Here is a 14,369-nt window from a genome sequence, read left to right as displayed (position 1 = left end):
CAATGGGCTGCTAAAAACCACTTTGAGGGCAATGGGGAGTGGGACTTTCAAAAATTGGGATACTCATTTAGCAAAGGCCACCTGGTTGGTTAACACCAGAGGGTCCACCAACCGGGCTGGTCCTGCCCAATCAAAATCTCAGCGCCCAGTAGAAGGGGATAAAGTCCCTGTAGTGCACTTGCGGAACATGTTAGGGAAGACGGTTTGGGTTAGTCCTGCCTCGGGCAAAGGCAAGCCCGTCCGCGGGATTGCCTTTGCTCAAGGACCTGGGTGTACCTGGTGGGTAATGCGGAAGGATGGGGAAGTCCGATGTGTACCTCATGGGGATTTAATTTTGGGCGAGAATAGTCCATAAATAAATTGTATAAAGTTAGTTGTTAAATAACCCTGTCACTGTCTGTTATCACTGTTATAATTGTTATATTTTGTACCAGTAGTAGCATAGTAAGAATCGTCCAGATTAAAGAAGGATGGACTTTTGCGATGAAAACCTAGCAGAGTACAGCGATGATGGAACTGGACCTGGTTTTCAACAACTGGCATCCAGCAACTTCATCAAGATCAACATCTCCTTGCAGACTGTGGGCACGGGCCGCACCAGATACATCAGCCGTGAGCTCCGGATGCAGCAAGTGACCGCCCATCACCACACATCACCTCCCCTGCCACGGAAGACCATAACGACAGATGGAGCCTGAAGTCATGGATTAAATGAACTCAATGGACACTTTAGAGTGATGATCCATAGACTAAAGGAATGATATCTGGAGACAGGAGAAGTGGTGGTGATCAACTGGACAACGGGGGACCTGGGCATGACGTAGATGGTATGGAATAAGGGGTTGGATAATGTGCTGGGTTTGGCCAGAACAGGGTTAATTTTCACCGGAATCCAGGAAGGGGCACAGCCTGGGTGTGGGGGGTGGGGGCTTACCCCACCTGGCCAAACAGAGCCTGGTATTCCATACCATGTGACGTCACCCTGGGTTCCGGTGGGGGGGGGTGGGCGGCACGGCGGGAACGCACTCGCGGCTTGGGCGGGCGCAGCGCCGGTCCGGTTTCTGGAGAGCGGCTGTTGTACGGTTCGTGGTTGTGTTTTCTCCTTATTTGTATCGTTGTTGTTCCTGTTTCCCTCTGTTTGCTGTTCTGTTAAACTGCCCTTATCCCGACCCACCAGTTTCTGCCTCTTTTTTTCCATTCTCCTCCGCACGCCGGCGGGGGGAGGGGCGGCCGCGTGGCGCTTTTGTTGCCGGCGGCAGCCGAAACCAAAACAATCCTTGTTTTGGAGTTTTCACTTTAATGTTACACCTAGGAAAAAAAAATGAAGTTCATTCTTTGTGGCTCAAGTTTAACAGAAAATAAAAAGGACAGAGCTAAAGCACATAGTATTCTCAGTGGAAAAGTGAAACATGGAAGTCACTATAGGTTTTGTGTCCCAAAAGACTGATCATTCCAAAGACGCCTTTTTCTAGAGATAGCCTTGATAGTGTGTCCTCGAATTAAACTGCAGCTCATGTAGTAAATAATTCTAGGAATCTGCAAGTGTGACCCAAGCCATTCTGTTTCACAACAGTTATATAACACCATGAATGAAATGAGCATTTCCACCTGCACACTGTCTCTGGCACCAAATTATTTAGTTTAAAATAGCTAATCCAGAACATGTTGATTTAAAGTAAAGTGCCATCACATTCATCTAGCTCATTTTGTCCAGAAAAGCAGTGCACGTTATTTGGAGAGATCGATGTCAGAACGTGACTTTGACCCTAAAGCTGCCTGTAGTCTCAATGTCCACACTGACTGTCATCTGTTATCAGTAGCTTTTAATATCCAACCGCAGCCTAGGCACAAGGGGAAAATTAAATAAAAAATATTAAAATATCTAATAATAACCCATCCTTTAATGACATTAATGAGAACTCTATTCCTATGCAACTTCTGAAATGAAAGGCTATTATAAGAATAGCCAATATATGAATAATTTTTGTGATTCTTATGAATCTGAAGATAAAGATGCCAATATGAAACTCTCATACTTACAAAATGACATCTAGGTATAAGCTAGATAGTATCAAGCAAAAAAGAATGTGTTGACAGGATTGTATTAAAAACTTGAAAAATTTTTCTCCCTCAAAGTAAATTCCTTAAACTTTTTCAAAACTTATTCACAAACTTATTCAAATAATTGGTCTTTACTCCTTCTCCAAAGACTACAAATAACATCAAGCTATAAAATTTACTAAAAAGTGTTGTTACAATTTGCACACGCATTTATCAAGACACCGAGACTAGCATTGTAGCGTATGTTTGTATTCTGTGTAGATTTAGGCATAAGAAACACCATGATGTTATACGTCTATGTTAGAATTTCAAGGAAAAGCTCATTAATGTTTTGTTAGTTTTGAAAAGACTGTTGATAAAACCCAGTATGTCAGATTAATTTATATCTTTGAAAACACAATGATGTTTTGTGAAATATGAACCTAATTTAAAAACTGCATATCTGGGGAGAAAGTAGCAATGCAAACAGATTTTGAAGCTGCTAAACAGCTGTCCTGGGTTCAGCGAGGACAGGGTTAATTTTCACCAGAAGCCAGGAGGGGACACAGCTGGGCCAGCTGACCCATACTGGCCAAACAAAACAGGGCATTTGATGCCGTGTGCTGTCATGCTGGTTTCCAGGTGGGGAGCTGGCCAGGGAAGTCAGTGACAGCTCGGGAGCACGTGGGGCACCATGCAGTGAGAGCTGCTCTGTGCATTTTGCTGTTTGTTCTGTATATTCTCCTTATCACTGTTATTGTTCTTACTGTTTGCTTCATTTGCTGTTCTGTTAAACTGCTCTTATACCCACCCAGCAGTTTTTGCCTTTTTCTTTTCATTGTCCTCCCCACCCCAGTGGCTAGAGGAGTGATAGAGCAATAGCATGACCATTTGTTGCCAGCCACGGCCAAACTGCAACATTTAATTTGGTGCCCAGACGTGGAGTGGGGATAATGGCAGGGCTGAGCAGAGTGTGTTAAAACAACTTTCTTTTAGAATTTGTTTTAATTTGTTCTACACATTTATTGTATTAGTTAAATAGTCGCCAGTCAAAATTTTGCTACTTTTGGTCACATGGCTGTGGTATGTAAACCCTTACCTGCTGCATGTGATCCCTGCGGTGCTGTTCATCATTGCTGGGAAAGGGATCAGGACTGTGATTTTGCTGTACTCTGGAATGTCAACTTATGACATGACAACATCACTAGGCATGAAGTTAGCCTTGTATTTGTATGTAACACTGCAGTCATTTCCATACCTCGGAAGCTATCTCTCGGAATTTCTTAATAATTGAACCCAATCTATGAGGAAAACCAGAGGGGATGCTTTCCCCCACTCTTTCACCGCTCCTCTCTCCTTCAGGCTGATCATAACAGCTTTTGAGAATTCTGAGTATTCGTGGGATGATCAAGTCAGCATGCTCCTATTGTTCTGTATCCTGAAAGGCTTTCAGGTCTTGTTTAGGGTTAAACAAGTAGTTAAAAACATCACGGAGAGATCTGCCATGGGGCTGGATAGCTGTGAGGGACGGCGTGCACGGGATAGCACGGGAAGTATCTAGAATGGTGGGCACCCTCTGTGTTTTTGAACCTCACCCCCGAGCAAGTCGAGGATCCTGACAAACAAGTAAAATATTTGGAAAAAGTGTGCTGCCACCCTGGGAATTCCAGGGAGACACATATCACTGCAACATGTTGGGGTTCAACAGTATTCAGTGCTCTAAAGGGGAAAGGGGGGAAATGAAGCGACAGGCACTGTCTCTGGAGCTGCCCCCCCAACCAGCTCTGCAGCGGCTCTAGTCCACGAGGCTGTCCCAGCCCCCCCGACTGGCACCGTGTCTGCTGCTGCCATGACCACTGGGGCTGCCACACTACCCTGGCAGGCACAGTGGCAAAGCCAGGAAACCAACCTGTACCGGTACCAGTCATCCCTATACAGGAAAAGAAATACACAAAGAAATCAATTCACCCCAAGGGGGTTGACAGTATGCCAGGGCCATCCCAAGAGCAGGAGGAGCTTGTAGAGCCAGAGATCATCACCCGGTCCCTGTCCCTGGACGAGCTGCGAGACGTGGAAAGATTTCAACTGCCACCCAGGCGAGAACATTGTCACCTGCCTGCTGCGGTGTTGGGATAACAGGGCCAGTAGCTTGGAATTAGAGGGCAGGGAAGACAAGCAGCAGGGATCCCTGGCCAGGGAAGGGGGCATTGACAAGGCAATCATAAAAAAGGTACAAGCCCTCAGTCTCTGGAGGTGACTTCTGTCAGGCATGAGGGAGAGGTACCCCTTCAGTGAGGATTTTGTATGTTATCCTGGCAAGTGGACCAATATGGAAAGGGGTATTCAGTATCTGAGGAAATTAGCTGTGCGGGAGCTGGTTTACTATGACCCAGACAATGCGCAATTACCCACAGACCCAGATGAAGTCCAGTGCACATGACCCTTGTGGAGGAAGTTTGTACATAGCTCACCATCCTCATATGCCAACTCATTGGCAGTAATAGACTCGAAAGGTGAAGAGGCACTGATGGTGGATGAAGACGCTGTCCGACTCCAGCAATATGAAGAAAGTCTTTCTTCCTCCCTCGTCTCAGCCATGGAGAAATTGTCCCAGAAGGTCCAGCAACTCAAAGAGAGTGTGTCTTACTCCCCACCTGTACGGGTCAGTGTCTCAGTTATTAGGGGCAAGCACTTCTCTGCTCAGGAGACAGAATACAGAGGTTACCCACCATGGGCTACCCTGTGGTTTTACCTGTGTGACCATGGAGAGGACATGAGGAAGAGGGATGGAAATCCTACCTCAACTCTAGAGGCACGAGTGCGTCAGTTGCAAGGTAAAACAACCACAAAAGAGGATTCTGCTAGGGAAAAGTACCGCTCCAGTTTCCAGCAGGCAGCTCTCCAGGCAAGGGAGACAGTTTGATCTTGCTTTCAGTCCTCTTGAAGGGACCTCCAAGTCACTTTTACAGTAAGTGAGTAGCAAATTCTCTGACCAGGATTAGAGGGGCTCTGCCTTCAGCCAGGCAGAGAAAAGGGACAAGTGGGTTTGTTGAAAGGTGTGGATTTTATGGCCTGGCACAGTGCCACAGGAGTATAAAGCTCTAGTGGACACTGGTGCACAGTGTACTTCAATGCCATCAAATTAAAAAGGGTCAGAGTCCATCTGCATTTCTGGAGTAACAGGGGAGTCCCAGGAGCTGAGTGTACTGGAGGCTGAAGTGAGCCTCACTGGGAAGGAGTGGCAGAAGCATCCCATTGTAACTGGCCCCGAGGCTCCGTGCATCCTTGTCGCAGACTATCTCAGAAGAGGGTATTTCAAGGACCCAAGGGGGTATTAGTGAGCTTTTTGGCATAGTTGTTCTGGAGAAGAAATTAAAAAGCTGTCTATTTTGCCTGGTCTCTCGGAAGATCCTTCCGTTGTGGGGTTGCTGAGGGTTGAAGAACAACAGGTGCCAATCGCAACCACAACGGTACACCAGCTACAATATCACACCAGCCGAGACTCCCTTATCCCCTTTCATCAGTTGATCCATCAACTGGAGAGTCAAGGAGTGATCAGGAAAACTCGCTCACCCTTTAATAGTCCCATATGGCCAGTGAGAAAATCTACTGGAGAGTGGAGACTACCGTGGCCTGAATGAAGTCACACCACCGCTGAGTGCTGTTGTGCCAGACATGCTAGAACTTCAATATCAGCTGGAGTCAAAGGCAGCCAAGTGGTACGCTACAATTGACATCGCTAATGCGTTCTTCTCCATCCTTTTGGCAGCAGAGTGCAGGCCACAGTTTGCTTTCACCTGGAGGGGCATCCAGTACACCTGGAATCTACTGCCCCAGGGGTGGAAACACAGTCCCACCATTTGCCATGGACTAATCCAGACTGCACTGGAAAAGGGTGAAGCTCCAGAACATCTGCATGACATCGATGACATCATTGTATGGGGTGACACAGCGGAGGAAGTTTTTGAGAAAGGGGAAAAAATAGTTCAGATCCTTCTGAAAGCCGGTTTCATCATTAAGCGAAGTAAAGTCAAGGGACCTGAGCAAGAGATCCAGTTTTTAGGAATAAAATGGCAGGATGGGTGCCGTCAAATCCCAATGGATGTCATCAACAAAATAGCAGCTATGTCTCCACCCACCAGCAAAAAGGAAGCACAGGCCTTCCTGGGTGTTGTGGGTTTTTGGAGGATGTACATCCCAAATTACAGCCAAATTGTAAGTCCTCTGTACCACATGACCTGGAAGAAGAATGATTTTGAATGGGGCCCTGAGCAACGACAGGCATTTGAACAAATTAAATGGGAGATAGTTCATGCCGTAGCCCTTGGTCCAGTCCGGTCAGGGCAAGATGTTAAAAACGTGCTCTACACCGCAGCCGGGGAGAATGGCCCAACCTGGAGTCTCTGGCAGAAAGCACCAGGGGAGACTCGAGGTCGACCCCTGGGGTTCTGGAGCCGGGGATACAAGGGACTTGAGGCCCACTATACTCCCACTGAAAAAGAGATTCTGGCAACATATGAAGTCATTCCAGCTGCTTCAGAAGTGGTTGGCACTGAAGCACAGCTCCTCTTAGCGCCCTGATTTCTGGTCCTGGGCTGGATGTTCAAAGAGAGGGTCCCCTCTAAACATCATGCCACTGATGCTACGTGGACTAAGTGAGTCGTGCTAGTCGTGCAGCGGGCCCGAACGGGAAACACCAGTCGCCCAGGAGTTCTGGAATTGATCATGGACTGGCCAGAAGGCAAAGATTTTGGAGTATCGCCACAGGAGGAGGTGACATGCGCTGAAGAGGCCCCACTGTATAATAAGCTGCCAGAAAATGAGATGCAGTATGCCCTGCTTTGCTTTTGCTCAAGGACCTGGGTGCATCTGGTGGCTGATGTAAAAGGATGGGGAAGTCCGAAGTGTACCTCTTGGGGATTTGATTTTGGGAAGAATAGTCAGTAAATGAAATTGTATGATGTTAACTGCTAAATAACCATGATACTGCCTGTTATCACTACTATAGTTGTTATATGTTATATCACTAGTATCACAGCTAGAATCACCCAAACAAAAGAAGGATGGACTTTGAAGAAACCTAGCAGAGCACATCAGTGATTGGACCGGACTTGGCTTCAGCTGGCACCCAGCAATTTCTTCAAAATCAACATCTTCAGCCTGCAGACTGTGGGCACGGGCCGCACCAGATACATCAGCCCCAAGCTCCAGATGCAGCATGTGACTGCCCATCACCACACATCACCCCTCCTTCCCTGAAAGACTGTTATGGCAGACGGAGCCCAATATCATGGATTAAATGAACTCAACGGACACTTAAGAGGGATGATCCATAAACTAAGGGCATGAGATCTGTTTGCATGTATTAAAGGCAAGAAGAGTGGTGGTGATGGACTGGAAAATGGGGGACCTGGGCACGATGTAGAAGGTATACAATAAGGGGTGGATAATGTGCTGGGTTTGGCCAGAACAGGGTTAATTTTCACCAGAAGGCAAGAGGGGACACAGCCGGACTGGCTGATCCAAACTGGCCAAAAAAAGCAGGGTATTCTATACCATTTGCCGTCATCCTGGGTTCTAGATGAGGAGCTGGCCAAGGGAGAAGTCAGTCTCGGCTCCGGAGCATGCAGGGCATCGGGCAGTGAGAGTTGCTCTGTGCATTGAGTGGTTGTTTTGTGTATTCTCCTTCTCAGTATTATTGTTGTTGCTCTTCGCTTCGTTTGCTATTCTGTTAAACTGCCCTTATCCTGACCCATTTTCCTTTGTCCTCACCACCCCAGCGGAGGGAGGGGCAACAGAGCGACCGTGTGGCCCTTTGTTGCCGGCCACGGCCAAACTGCAACAACAGTGGAACATCTAGAGAGATGTATGCCAAGGTTGCACACTTTTTCTATGTAACTATTCAGCACTGATGCAGAACATATACATATCTGCAGAAAAATCAAGAACATTGTAAATGAGACCTTTGAATGAATGAAGCGAACAACAGAGTGTATGCTAGTGACCTTTTTTGAATATTAATGACTAGGGAGAATTCAGGAATTTGCAGTGAACAGTACCAGCAAGGATTGCAGAACAGTGGAAAACGTTAAGGAAACCATGGTAACAACATGAAAAAAATGCCAACTCAATAAAAACAAGAGTAAAAACTCCCACACCTTTCTGGACAGAGTGACTAAGTCTCTCTATTCAAGGAACTTTATAACAGATAGGAAGCTAGTAAAATAAAATGTTAAAAACATGAGGAAAATAATTTGTTGAATCTCAAAAGGCTCCACGGTATAAAAATTTTCATGTCCGCATCTAGTTAAGATTGCCGTTCACCTTTTTGTGTGCTTGTAAAGACTGGAACAAATCAGAGACAAATGAGAACATCCAAAGGTTCTTCTAACAACTGTTGCGTTCTCTAGGTACCTATATTAAAAGATTTTGTGTGGAAAACCGAAATGAAAGCTTTGACTCCTGAGGACTAAGTATCCTAATGCATCACTAAGAATTAAAGCATTATAGTTTTCCATACCTTTCCAGGCCACTCCTTGTAAGTCTGTGGATAATAAGAATTACTTGTCATTCTCTTTCTTTTCCATGATCTTATCAAATTTTCTTGCCATCCACCTCTTGTAGTAATCACCTTTTATTTCAAATTCCAATCAAAACTCTTCAAAGGAGAGTTCTCCACCTACTTTCACAGTCCTAAACCTGCTGTTCAATGCTGCCATAGAAATCTCTCCTCCTTTCCATTTGATATTTGCCCTGTATATCATTATGACTTAATGATACTATGGACCCTTTGAAAATTCTCGCATTTGCCAGTTTCTTTTCTTGTTAATCTGTGTAGCTCCACTCATCAGAAGGATGCTCATGTCTAAATAGATCAGGATTCTCTCCAAATTGAAGTTCAAACTAAAGTCTTTAGATAACTTAAGCGACATTAGTACCAGGATCATATGACCCAAAAACCTACAGTGACTATCATAACACAGACCTGTCTTTACTCAGGCTTCAGGTTTCCTTAAAAATTCAAAGAATACTGACTGTAACTATTTTTGTTGTAATTAGTAGTTAGGCACAGCCATAACTACTGTCAACAACAGTTCAAACCTTTTCAATAAGCACAGAAGTCAATTAATTGAATCTATCAACATAATGAGTCTGGGAGCCATATTTTTCCAGCTTTTGTTGGTCCCAATCAAATCTTAAGCTTTACTTGCTTGGATGTTTACAGGCGCAGTTTCATTTGTATCACCCTGTTTGGCTGAAACTGTAGGACCTGAGAAGACGTTTATTCCGTGACAAAATGTTTCTACTCTGTTTGCTAAAGCGGGATGAAGAATAATCCATGCACCAACAGCAGTTTTATTAATGATTCAGATAAAGACCAGTGTCATTAGATTGAAAAGTACAGCTGGCCTCATCTTACAGAAGAAATAAGGAGAAAATAGTTATTAAGGATATTTTAGCTACAGTACTTTGAAAGAAGAAATATTTCCTATTATGAAGACAGACACAAATCAGTGCTTTACTATTAAACAATTTTCATCTGAACGTCTACCATTGAACACAATTATTGCCTTATTATGCAGTATGTTCAATTTATGCAATGAGTAGATTGGCTTCATGCAGAATGAATCAGAAAATGAACTTTGAGTATGGGAGAAAATAATCTTACTTCAAATTAAAACAGCTATTCAAGTACATTTTTTGCAAAACCAAAGACATCTGGGATGGAGTTTTTTGTCCTCTATAGTGAAATAAGAAAGACAGTAAAAATAATCTCACCAAGTAGAAGTGGACAAAATCAGGAACAACTTTGAAAATCCTATTACCAGAACAGATGCCGTGATACAATTCCCACTTTTTCAATTTCTGAAAGGCTAACTTGTGAGGTTCTGGTCACCTTGTCTTTCAACATGATGCATATATAGGAAATAATTTGTATGCTTTAAAGGTAGACCCCAAAATTAGGAAGGAACTTTTCAGTGTTCTCATGTGTAAGAAGTGAGCACTTCTGTTTTTGGTACAGCTTTCTTTATAACAGAAATGGAGGAAAAACATGAGTTATTTTAAAATATAATGCTTCGTATATGGACAAAGTCGGCTTTTATTTAAATATCACATATTGGTCAAATTCATGTTTTCTTTAGTTTGATATTGCCAAAATTAATGGGATTAAAGCATTATTCTGGTCTGTTCCTAAATACAGGAAATTCCTAAATTTATATTTGCATATTAATTCCCCAAGCCTGCTAATGCAATAGCCAAAAATCTCTTAATAGATATATGGAAAAAAATAGCAAAAAAACACTTAGACAAATTAGTTTAAACAGCCCTCTAGCCAGGTACTATGTTTTATCTACTTTTTTCAGACATCAGGTGGAGTGACCAAGGACCGGAATTTTCCAAGTGATCAGCAGTGTATTGTGTTTTGCAAATGAAATTTCCTGCAGATTAATACACAGTTTCTGGCTAAAGCGGGGGCTTTAATTTAGTTGAAATACCGAATTCTGAGCACAAAACACAAAGATTGCATTGAAGCTGTACTCACTACAGGACAGTACTACAATTTGTGATAAAACGAAAGCAATTTTACAGCAGTGAATCATTAAGTTGTTTTAATTTTCATCCTCTGCTGTAGCAGAAAAAGGTCTCAGGCAGATGGATTTTGCAGGTTCTGAAACAGTTTAAAATCACAGGGGAATTCAGCCATAAATGTTTTTTTGGTGAGAAAAATAAGAAAACATGGTAAAATGACTTGAAAGACCAAAGACAGAACAGAAACAAAAGCAAGAAAAGAAAAATGCTACATTTCAAATACTGGCAACATCCTATCAACAAAGTAATGCACTGAATTGTTAAGAAGTAGTACTAGACAAGAAATCAAAGGAAGTGTTTTGGGGAGAGATGTCTCCCACTAAAATTTATGTTGTTTTCTTTCTTTTATTCCCAGTGGAAACAATGTTGACTGGGGATTGAGGTGCTTTTTGTAAACTTCTGCAAGCATTTATGTTAGGTGTATCAAAATTTGATAATATCTTTTCCCTTCTTTCTAAAGAACTCATTTCTCTCGAAAATAAATTGAAATTAAATTGAAATATCTTACTCCCTTATGCTCCCTTTTTGTGGCTGAATTATACAGTCCATTCTCACACATTTTACAGTGACCAAAAAACAGGGTTAAATACTTGATAGGTCAGTTACATTTTATGGTAAATTAAAAAGGATGTCAGATAGATGAAGCATCACGGTCTTGCAGAAGGAAACTTCTTGGTAATGTTTTTATTAGTGTTTCTGTTTGAAGGTCTGAATGGCTTTGGAACATTGACTGTTTTCAGCGTTTTGTAGGTATTCCCTCCTCCTCCCCATTTCAGCCTGCAGCTTCTATAATGCAATGCGCTTCCATGATACCATTTGCAAGTCAAACGTTCTTGTTTGCTATTCTTTAGCCACTCCAATCATTTTAATGCATTATCTCTTTCAACCCTCTGAAACTTTATTTCAGAAACAGAAGACTTATGACGTGGTCTGCTTCTTTATAATTTGATTTTATTTCCCCTGTAAACAAAGAACATGGTCAGGTGAGGAGCCAGCCAAAGATCAGTTATCTGGTGAAGAACAGGAAGATACTACCTAGAAAACACAGGTACAAAATGTCCACTTTAGTCTTGACACTGCTTCTCTCCCTAAAATGCAATAACAGTAAAACAGAAAAACAGAATGAAAATAACCTTATATCAGATTGTATAAGAGTTTTATGAGATGTTTACAGATGTGACTGAACAAATGCCTGTGGTCTTTTTCCTATTAGAGATCTGTATAATCGAGACCAACCTTCTGTATTTTTGTTCGTCTTTATTTATTTCTGTAGTATAAGAAAGTCAAATTTCAAAACATAATTTCCAGTATTTAAAATTAACCAATAGAGTTTGATTTTATTTCTTCATATTGTTAAAAAATCCGTGCCAAGTCATGTAACTTTTATGCACAAGAAACCCACACCTAGTAGCCTTATAAATTTTTCTTTATGTGAGAATCAATAGAAAATGTTAACATCATGTTAATACTAAGAAATATACACTGGTCAATGAAATGTAGTTTTTAGAACACGTCTTGATTTATGGTGATTTATGGTTAGTTTTGTATACTAATCTTAGGAATGAAGGCCTTTGATAAATTTATGACAGCATCCTAATCAATCCATTCCCAACTGGATTAAAAAATACTATTTGAGGTCAAGTTAATGTAAAAACACATTTTAATCTCCAGATATAACCCACACAGAATTCTTAACTCAATGGAGGGCCTTTCTCTGTAGAATGTGGATTCTGGAATACTCCCTGTATTAAACTAGTGTAACAACAGTAATAGCAAAGAAAAGAATGGACACAAATTTTTCAAATTCTATATCAAAATAGAAGCATTCATACCATATTGACAATATTCATCTTTTGCATCTGTATAATGTATTCCACAGACAAAATGAGTCCTAATAAAAATAAATAAATAAAAATAATAAAATAAAATAAAATAAAATAAAAATAAAAACATATATGAGTAAAAATTACTAAGACATAGACATGCAAAGTTAGAGCTGAAGTTCTGATAATTTAGTACCAAAGTTAGCTGACCCAACACACGCTATTTTTTAATTTGGGATGAATGGCTTTTTTGTTTCACTTTCTTTAAGCAATCAAAAATTAATTTAAGCAATTCTTTACTTCTTAATTTATCTGTCATGTTAAGATTGACTAGGTGACTGAGACTGTTTGGCCTTAGAAATAAGACATCATTGGCAAGAAAAGGTATTTTTTATTCAACCCAGAAATTTTTGTCATTATTTTTGGGAGCAAGAAAGAGATGAAATAAGGTTTAAAAACAGTTATGACCTCAATCTGAATATTTTTATATACATACCTATAAAATATGTTATGTATCCATAAAATATGATATTATTGGCCTTTGTAGTTAAGATATCTGTAGTTGGATGATTCATATGTATAGGATTTCACCTTTGCCAGGTCACAATGTTGCAGTGTCAAATCTGTCTGTAACACTACCGTATAATATGGACTCCTCTTTCTTTCTGTGAGGGACAAAGACTTTGCTCTCAAAAACAAATATCCAAATCATGTAAGGAAGCATGATGATCTATGTTATAACTATTTCACTTGAGATAAAAAAAAAATATCAGTAATTAGCTCCTCAGAATCACAGAATAGTAGAGGTTGGAAGGGACCTCTGTGGGTCATCTAGTACAACCCTCCTGCCAAAGCAGGGTCACCTACAGTAGGCTGTAGAGGACCTTGTCCAGGCGGGTCTTGAATATCTCCAGAGAAGGAGACTCCACAACCTCCCTGGGCAGCCTGTTCCAGTGCTCCGTCACCCTCAGAGGGAAGAAATTCTTCCTCATGTTCAGATGGAACTTCCTGTGCCTTTTCTCAAAACTCTCTACTGCTTTGGGATACACAGCATCTTGCAAAGATGCTGAAAAGAGAAAGAAGGAATTGAGAACATTGGAAATCTTCAGTACATCTGTTCCCATTTCCTATCTGATTGGTTACTGTTTCCTGAGATTCATTTGATCATATCCCTTGTGATTCATTCCTACTGCAACAATTTAAGAGCAAAAAGGCATTGCCAGATAAGGATATCAATGCAGACTTTAATTAAGTCATAAATTATAGCTACAGTTTGTGATTTTAACTTCAGTATCTTTTTTCACTCAGACTTCAGAGATACTGTATCTCACTTTTTAATGATGCAATGATGGCATTTGATTGATTTTTCATTGTGGCTTATCAAGTATATAAAAAGGGAATTAGCAGTTGTATCCAGGGTCAGTTCTCTTTCGGAAGGACACATTTGTCAGAGTGCACTTCTGCTGCTTGACAGTGTGTGGGTTGGACTATTAGCAAAATGAAATATAAAGTGCAATTCAGTCTAACCTCCAGCCCTCTGTTTAAAGGAGAAAGGAGAAAAGTTTGGCTGAACTATAGGAAAATAGAAAAGAGAGTGTGAAAGATAACCTATAGGCATTTCAGAAGCATATGGGGAGGTATTTCAGCTGTTTCCTGAAATCACTGGGGAGTTAAAGGAGAGAAGGATGGTTGGATGGATGGATGGTGTGGTGGTGCAGCCCCCCTTACACCTGTCAATCCCAGAACCAGCCAACACTGTATTCTTGCTTGCACTGCAAGAATAGTTAGCTGGCATGACTGGCCATTTTCATACCTGGCAGTCTCAGAACCAGCCAATATTGTATTTTCGCTTATGCTGCAAGAATTGTTAGCTGGTGTGACTGGCCATTTTTCCTGCCTTTGAATACGAGCAGA

The sequence above is a fragment of the Opisthocomus hoazin genome, chromosome 1 (genome assembly GCF_030867145.1).
Source record: "Opisthocomus hoazin isolate bOpiHoa1 chromosome 1, bOpiHoa1.hap1, whole genome shotgun sequence".
Classification (NCBI taxonomy): Eukaryota; Metazoa; Chordata; class Aves; order Opisthocomiformes; family Opisthocomidae; genus Opisthocomus; species Opisthocomus hoazin.
The sequence above is the reverse complement of the archived record's forward strand: the minus strand, read 5'-3'. Positions refer to the sequence as shown.